Source organism: Centrocercus urophasianus, unplaced genomic scaffold (genome assembly GCF_019232065.1).
Source record: "Centrocercus urophasianus isolate 14NV4802_14NV808 unplaced genomic scaffold, USGS_Curo_1.0 seq_25, whole genome shotgun sequence".
In the NCBI taxonomy this organism is placed as follows: Eukaryota; Metazoa; Chordata; class Aves; order Galliformes; family Phasianidae; genus Centrocercus; species Centrocercus urophasianus.
Genome location: NW_024884811.1, coordinates 901,000 through 910,708, shown reverse-complemented (window position 1 = coordinate 910,708; position 9,709 = coordinate 901,000).

Below are 9,709 nucleotides of genomic sequence, written 5' to 3'. Positions count from 1 at the left end.
TAGAAAGAAAGAAAGAAAGAAAGAAAGAAAGAAAGAAAGAAAGAAAGAAAGAAAGAAAGAAAAAGCCAGGAAGTCTCTCTGCACTATAAATTATCTTCTCTGTGTAGGCATCCCACATTCCCTTGTAGTTACAGGAATATCATAAAGCAGTGCTCTATCATTGAACTGAATCGGTGGTTTTTCCTTGTCCCAGAACAGTTCCAGCAATTGTAGGTGCAAAGGATTAGGTGTAATGAATCATGCACGACATGAAGCATTGCAACAGAGAAGTTCAAAGAGTGAAATCTCTTAATAGACAGTGGAAAATTAGAAAGAAACCTTTCAGACCCAGTACTTCTACAATACTTCTCATTCCGCAGTTCACACCCAGCAGCTTTTGCATGGTTGCATTAAACGTTAATAGAAAGACTCCAGAGGGAAGAAAAAAATCTGGGTCCCTTGTATAAATTACTTATAAGTTAAGGTAGTACAAACACAATCACAATTGTTACTGAAACATACTGGTAACTATGAGATTGGTAAGCACACGAGCAAGCAAATTCTGCACTTGTAAGGCAACAGTAAGAGTTCTCTATGGTTCTCTTTCAGGACAATTTTTGCCTCATAATCAGTTAGATTTCAGAAATAAGAATTCTATAACTCTATTTTAGAATTTCTCTTTCAGAAAGAGAGCTCCATAATGAGTACCCTCATCCTCTTCACTTTGTAACTTACTGAGTTCTAGGCTTTTCAAGTTTCTGAAGAGAACTCCAAATGAGCAGAAACCACTTTTTTCCAAGTAAATGGTAAATCTTCAGTTTACTTCACCCGTTAAGTGGTGTGCACAAAATGTTTATACAGCGTTAGAAACAAAACCTGTAGCAAGGTAAGGAGGGCAAAACATTTAGGAAAAAGAGTCTATTAAAACTCTGTTGGATCCTTCTTGAGAAACATTAGAACCTTTAATCAGGGAGAAGCTGAGAAAATTCTATGCACTTTCAAACCTACTTGTTAATAAAAAAGGACAGTTTTACATTAGTGTAGACTGGAACTGTGAAAGAAGCAATCTCCCTGGCAGCACATGGGAGGATGCAGGATGCTGACACTATTGCAGTTGTTGCAGGCTGCTCCACACACCGCAGGGCCTGGCTGGCTGGCTGTAGGTCTCTTGGGAAGTATGTTACAGTCAAGGCCTGTTGATGTAGGTGCATTTTTTAAAAAGCTTATGCTGTAATTGCCCACAGGAGGCATTCCAGCATATAAAATGAACCTAAAAAGGGTACACTATCAGAAAATGGAAAAATAAAACCAAACAATACACTTTTTACCTTGGTCTGCCTTTTGTTCATGCTCCCATCCTTAGCACCTGCGAGGTGAAGCAGACACAATTTCTGTGTAGTCTCTTGGTGCACTGATAAACATCGAAAAAGCCTGGGAGAATTAAAAGATCAGAACAGCATGTCAAAGGTGCATTGTCCAAGGCTGCAAAGACTTCTTTATTCTCAGATAACAGTAAACTTCTGTGCTTTTCTGTATATTTGCTCAAAATGAACACATCAAGTGTACTTTAAGCGTGCATACAACAAAAGCAAAGCCACATTGTCAGTGAAGAGGATTATTATATTCTATTTCCAAAGAATAAAACCAAACATGCCTCATGTCAAATTTGGCTAGAACTTTGCTGAAGTGTAATTCCACCGCAATGAAAAATAAGTTCTGCTCTGAAAGGTTGAGATTTGTGTTAGAAAGGACCCCGTCAGGCTAACAAAGAAAATGAAATGTAGGATCTGATTTCTATACCTAAGCCCTTTCTCCTGTAACTGGAGCTGCAACATTGCTGTGAGCTTCCTGAAAATGATTGAAAATGTGTGAAACGGAACCAGACCAGCCTACGTGCCACGAGTGGTCAGAAATGTCCATCTTTGTCAGCTGCACATGGACACTGCTTTGCAAATGAACTAGTGAACAGTGGCTCTGTGGCGATAGCCTAATTTTCGTGTGGAGAAGTCTATCCATCCTCTGGATTATCATGAAAGATTTCAGTAGTCCCTTATGTTTCTTTCAGGGAAAAAGCTTGAAATTTGGTGATTTATGGACTCATGACATCAGTTCAATGGGAGACATTTTACAGAGGACTCCAAATCCAAGAACCTGAAGTATATTTGATCCTCACCTCAGAAACAAATTGTATGCTTTCAAATTAGAGTAAAAGTTCCAGCTGTATGGCAGCAACAAATGGTGCCAACTTTCACTGATTCCCTTTGCATGGACGCTCAGCTGTCCTCACTCCTGCACAGGAAAAGCAATCTGATCATATCAGAATGTCCATCTATGTCAGTACCAGATAGATAGCAACCAAACACATTTTTCAGGGAAGGAGTGAGTGTCAAGAGCAAACCTACAGTGATATCTTCCCAAAATAATTATTGAACTCCAGTCACTGGATTGTTCGGGTGATTTCTGAGTCAGAAGCAGTACCACTGCAGCTTATATTCCCTTATTGATTTCTCACCCGTATGCTTGTCTTTGTTATTCTTAGTTGTTCTTTGAACTTCCTTAAATTTTAGTCATCTGTGCTGTTCTGTAGCAGCCATCTTCACAGATTATTCACAGATTGCATTGGAACCCACTTATCTGCATTTTTCATTGGAACCTGCCTTAATTCAGTCTCATGTGGCATTCACAGATTCTGTATACATAAAATATTATTTCACACTGGTTAGAAACTTGTGGAAGAAAATTGCCGTACCTTCAATATCAAATACCTTTAGCTAGTTGATGTTGATTTTAAAGATCATTAGACTTTCTTTCTAGAGCTCTTGATTTAATAGTTTTCTGTCCTGTTATCACTGAAGGCCAGGTTGAATGAGACCTAGGCTGTCTGGGCTGGTGGGAGGCAGTGCTGCACTTGGTGATGAGTTGGAACTACAACTTTAATGTTCCTTCCAACTTCAGCTATTCTATGATTCTGTGGTTCTCTACAGTATATCTCCCCAGATTCCTTAAAACCACACAGCAAAGCTCTGAAATAGTTAAAAAAGCCAACAAAAGCTTGGACATTTGTCTCTGTTTTCAAGTTTTAAATGAAAGCCTCCATCAGATGAAGATGTTGCAAAATGCTATGCAAGTTCCTGCAAGCACAGCATAAAGGTGAAAAAGCCCTTCTACATCTGTGTTTATTGTGACAAATACCATTTAATCTCCCAGCTTGCACTGCAACAGCTAGTTATTTTTACAAATATGACAACAAAGGGGAAAAATGGAAGGTGTGTCCCACCCCCCACCCCTATGCCATTATCCGAACAGCTACTTTGAGCAAATAACTGTTCTGGGTTATCTGTCAGCTTCCCACAGTCAACTGCAAACTAAAAAGAAAGACAGGAGGCTAGCCCTGTGTTCTTTACATCTGAACAAGTAAATGCTTTCCCAGAGATGTCAGCACAGGGATGATGGAAGTCAACTGTTAATAGACAAACCCACTCCCAGAGAGAGAACTAAGTAACAAATAGGTTAACTTAAGCCTTCATTAAATGATTACTCCTGCCAAACTTCCTCACCTCAGAAATACAGAATGAGAGAGAAAACTCATGGAAAGGGAACTCAAAAATTATCCACTTTTCTCTGAGTTCTCCTGCATCAGCTGTGAGTGCAACATATGGGCAACAGCCAACGAGAGCATTGGATGGCATTGACTGGCACCATATAAACTTTTGCATAATAAGAATGGCCACATACTGGAGTCATTGATTGGAAATCTGGATAAGAAGTATTACTGTGTAAAGAGTTTGGCACTTTGTGCTATATGCTTTCCACTAATCAGAAGCTCTAATGGAGATATTTCCACTTGATACTTCAGTATTTATTCTTGTTCATCCTTGCAACAAATCACAGAGGGGAAAAAAAAGGAACACGAAGTTTGTGATGTAAGACGGAAGTTTGCGATGCAGCTATCCCCTTTAATGCACAAGCAACTACTGCCCTTTTAAACTCCAAATTTTATATTTTGATTAAACTGTGAAATTTCCCCCAGGAGTTTTAGCCCACGATAGTCTCACCAACAGAATACACAATTTAGGTGTCAAACTTGGAGGCATCTGCCCCATATCTCTCACCCACTGCTCTGCTGCGCACTGTTCATACTCGGTGCATCATTGCACAAAGGGCAGGAATGCACTGCCTTCCACCCAGCAGTCTTTTCCCACCTTTCCACCAGCTGTTAGAAACATCACAGGAAATTCTTAATGGAATGTGAGCTGTAAAGAAAGCACAGTGAAGTGTTTTCTCATCATGCATATGAATTTCTTCTCATAAAGATGAACTATGCAATTTGATGTACTTGGCAGGGTTGTGATGCATACAGATAGCTCAAGAGAGACTAGATCTGAAGCAGGGACTCTGTCTGACGCAAAATGAAACTTTCTATCCCTCATGGAACCTTTGAGTTAGAAATAACCAAGTTATGTCATGCATCCTTTCAACAGGAGACTTGTTCTATGCTTAGATTAGCAAAAAACTCTTACAATGTAAAAATAAGAGACCTTGCTTGGCTGAGATTTCTCTTTGTATATGTAATTGTTCTTTCATTACAATCATCAGACAACCTGAATAATTACTGTCTTCACTGCAGTTTGGAGAGTTATTTGTTTATATTTGATTGTATTTTTAGCTGTAAAGCAGTGTAGGGCCCTTACTTTGTTTTAGAATCTGTGGAATCTACAACTTAAAGCTTCTGCTGGCCTTCAAAATGTCCTATCTTCATGGGAAAAAAAAAAAAAAAAAGAAATTATCATTCAAAAATTCATAAATTACTTTATATTTTAAAGATTTTTGATGTTTTAAAGGAGAATTTTCAGGTGTTCTGAATAGGTTTGTGGAAGAGCACTGAACTGAAATTGAACCAAAATTGTTTTCCTGTTACACACTAAGCCAGTAAGAACTGAAGGCTGTCTCTAAGTGCTTCCCCTATTATTAGGTGCACATGTAACTTCAAATTGTAAACTATCTAAATTAAATGACAGGAAAGACTGTGTTTCCCCTTTTCTACTCTTTAGTTTAAAAGAACTGAATATTTTTTCTGTTTCTGTGAAATGATTTTTTCTTTATTTCCTCATCCTACAATTTGTTTCTATTTGCTGCATAAAGAAAAAGCAAGGCTACTCTAAGATGACAGTTAGGAGAATTTTCATCAAAGTGAAGAATAACACAGCTTCTTTAATTATGAAATAAGCTGGACTTCCAAATGTTCAGACCGACGCAGGTGTAGAGCAAAGCATCACCAACCAACAGAGCAAAGCAGAGAAAGATCAGCTTCAGGGATAAAACAGCGATGGCAGAAGTAAAAGATGTTTTGAGCTCTTAGATGGAGCTGGACTTTCTTTTCTATAACTGCTTCCTGAAAGCTTATTCTGAAAGCATAGTATCTTTAAGCAGCATGGGTTCTTCTACTAACAAGGTTTACCTTCTACTATTTGACCCATAAAATGATTAATGTGGGCAAGATGTCTGAGCCTGAGCATGCCTGTGTGGCTGCCTGAACTGCCCAGTCACAAAGCTGACTGTGATAAAATTAACTAGACAATTTCACGGACTTCATCAAGGCTCACACCTTATTGATAGGTTTTTGGTTTGAAGCTATTTGCAAGATCAAAAAGGAGGCTAGGGAGGCTAACCTTAGGGAAATCCTGATGAATACTTGGTGCCTTTTATTTATGTACTGGTCCCACTAACAAGAAAGACTCTATGAAAGTCTAAGGTATTTTTTTTCTGGACTTTGTTATGTGCCTCTGGGTCAGAAAGTTCTATAAATGCCAGTGCATACACATCTTTAGAGACATAGTACTGCAGGTGTGTGTGAAGGAGGGACAGAAGTCTGTGTTCTGTGTTGGCATGGTGAAAACATACTGGGACAATCCCCCTCCCAGTAGAGTTACTGCTCAAACATATTTTCTTACACATAAAAGTAAACTACAGAAGAGGAGCTTTGCTGACTAACCAGTTCCACTGTTGTGTTTTCCTATCGGCCTACTACACTCATAAAACCAGAGTACAAGAGTTCCAGACAAGGTAGGCTGGTGGGATTCTCCCTAAATGCATTCAGATGTTCTTGAAAGTCTACTCAAATGAGAAATAAGGAACTTAAAGGATAAGGGGAAATGTTTTCATACTTAAATATGGTAGATTTAGCTTGGATATAAGGAAGAAGTCTTTTACAGTGAGGGAGGTGAGGAAGTGGAACAGGTTACCCAGAGAAGTGGTGGATGCCCCATCCCTGGACACACTCAAGGTCAGGCTGGATGGAGCTCAGAGCAACCTGATCTAGCTGTGGATATCTCCATTCATTGTAGAGGAGTTGGGATAGACAACCTTTAAAGGGCCCTTTCAACTTTAAGGATTCTGTGATTCTATGATTCTAAATTTAGCCAGAGTTTTCATACTATTTGAGAAATACTGTTACAATTTTCAAAAAGAACTATCAATTTTTGATATAAAACTAATTGAAACTCCTACTGTGACAATATTTTCTAGTGCTGTAGTTTAGTTCCAGCCTTCAAAAATGTTGAAGCTACTTGTATCACAGTAATACTTCATCATAGAACTGTTCCCATTTGGAAGAATGTTTCATCTCTTCTCTGCCACTTCTCCCTGACTCTCTTCTTCAGTGCACTAAACCCTACAGAACAAGACAATTATAAAGTTTATTGTAAACTATGTCAGCTCTGAGGGAGAAGGATTGTGCACGCTGAGTGTTTTGCTAAGCCCCTGAGAGAAGAAAAATGAAACAGGGAACTTGAAAAGGATTTATGATGCTTGGGATTAAGGAAATGTGTGAATACTCTTGCTCAACCAGTCTGAGGTAAGAGAAACATGTGGAAAGCTTCAGTGCAGCATTACTAATGTTTCAGTGCAGGTGCTGAATAAAACAAATACTTTTATCAAAGCTCTTGTTCCAGACGTCAAATAAACAAACAGTGTGAAAAATGTAATTTAGAAGTGACTTAGAAAATGATTCCAGTGACCATAAACACAATGGCACTTCCTAGTCCATTGCAGTGATATAAGCTCCATTCCCATTCCCAAGGCGTGCTTGCCTTTATATGCAGCCACAAGAATCCCAGCCAATCAATCTATGGGCTGCAGTTTTGTCTAACGGTGAATGACTTGGAGGTATCTACTACTGAATACATAGCCAAAAGTTGGATCCCACTGTTAATGTTAGCTCTGAACCTGCTATATTTAAATTTCTGCTTCATATTGAACTTTCTGGAAGAAATTGCAGAAGTAATATTTTATGCTTGTGCCATGAGTCGTAAGGTTACCACAATAACACTCCATGGAGAGGTATTTTTTTTTGCATAGAGAAGCACCTGGCTAGAGACCAGGAATGGTGAATACCTCAAAACTGTTCCGTTCCTTTTGCACCATCTTATCATTGAAGCAGTGTTGTTTGACTATACATAAAGTTGTCCTCTTAACTGCAGAGATCTAGAGACTCAACACTGCGACATAAAGGCATCTGCAGCACTTGCAAAACTGCTTGCTATATTAGAGACAGGAACAGCAGCTCTTTGCCCACGCTCACTTCTGCAGGTATCTAACAAAACTTAGAGGTTCCTTTTGTCAGATTCTTATCTCCAGTCATCTTCTGCAGATGCTGCACAACAGTAACAGCTTTGCCACAGCTTTATCAATTGGCCACTGATAATTACCAATAATTCCTTATTTCTCATCTTGTTCACTTCTCTTGCTGTTGAATCTGAAGGTGCACCTCTCTGAAGATATGGCAGAGCTGCATCAGTCTTCAGTCAGGTCACAGTTGTTGCACTCACACTTACGAAAGTGATTAGAAGATATCTACTGTATCTGTAACTGGAACTGACTGGTGCAAAACCTTGCTGAGACAGATGAAAGCATTCTGACATCCCTATGTTAAGCAGTTTCCAGCACTGCTGCTCTTGTTCCTCACTAGCCTTCCTTCTCACTCTGTATCACCTTCTCCCCATACTCAGGTGCTCCTTTAGGTGATGGAAGCATGAACCCATACTGATAAAGATAGACCCAAAATAGGAAACTCATCTGGGCTGGTGAAGACTTTTTTTTCTTCAGTAACGTTGAGACTGCTGTGTAATAGAATTAGCCGTCTTTTCAGAAGTTACTGTATCTAAATGACTGGAGAAAAACATGTGCTGAGTGTTACAGTATCCTGACCGCTGTGTATGCCTAACATGATGCACACAAAGGGCTGTCATTTCAAAGTACATTAATTCACATGCAGTTAATTATGAAATTATCCTTTTGAGGAATGTTTTTAGAAAGTCCCTTTTGAAGGAGGGGGTATATGGGATAATGTAAGAGGTACCATCTGCTCGGGTTCTGTCCTGAAAAACAGATGCAACAGTCCTGGTCGAAACGCTACTCATAAACCTTCCACCATCTGGCTGTTGTAACTTTCGTTGAACGCAAGTGATCTACAGAGTCATGAACATCTTACTTGATAAAAGCAACAAGATGTCACAAAAGCAATAAAACCAACATTTCTGCAAACCCAGATGCACTAAGGTGGGGCACTTGCTGGAGGAAGAAACAGCTAAAGTTCCTTTGCGTTCCTAGTCCTTGAAGTAGAAAGCATGTTATTAACTTGTGACAGAAAGAAGTGTTATGCAGACTACACTTTTCAGTCCTCATGGTGGTTTTATGGGGTGGAGGGAAATAGATAGTATTTGACTTTTTTTCCTACGTTGCGAGAGCCCATCTCTTTGAAAGCTAATCACATAGTTTTATTTAGTGAGTGTAGAATAATGGCTTTCTGGGCAAAACTGACAAGTTTTGTTTCTGGCTGTTCATTTGATACTCTTCTATTTTAAACTGAAAAGTGATATATGACTTGAACTTGCTAACAATGGCTCTTGCAGTAATGATATGATGTGTCTGACACTGTGTCTGAAGCATAATATTTTGAGATTGGTTTTCTAAGGAACTATCCCAAAGAAAAAATGTCTTTGGATTTTTACATGCAATTTGTATTCAACAGATATTATTTCACTTGTCTTTCTCCACAGCTGTAAGGGTTTACCATTTTCCTCTTCTGCATGATAGGTGCAATTATCAAAAAAAGAAGCATGTAAAAAAATGCATAAAGCTATGAGAAAGTATTAAAGATAACTATGAAATACATTTTCAATTTGAGATAGATACATTGGGTTATGACTCAATCTGGAAGGCCTGGAAAAAAGATGATTTTCTGTGATTTGTTCAGAGCTGCTTCTCCCCAGGAGTAAAATGCCTATCATTACAAATCCTCCTTAGCTATTGTTATAATTCCAGGCTGCACTACGGTACTGCAGAGAAATGCCAGACAAAGACCTGGGATTCGAACAGGCATTGTCTGATCTCTTCCCTGACTTGCACACTGCATCGTGTTCAGACAGACATTTGAACACCCTCCTGCTTTTATTTTTTCTAAACAGCAAATGTTTAAAACATCAGATTTCAGGTTTTGGTGCCCCCCCCCCCCTCCCCCCCCTTTTTTTTTAACTTTTCTTTTTTTCCCCCCTGGGTTCCGAAGCTTCTGATGTTGTAGTTCCAAAGGGCTGGGAGAGGAGGAACAAATATTTCTGTTCCTCCTAAAACAGATCGCTAATTAAGTGTGAAAGCTGCTTTCAACCTGGTCTCTCCCCTTTCTGGTCTCCTGTTTCCTCTCCCGTATGTCCCTGTCTTTTCTCCCTTGCATTGT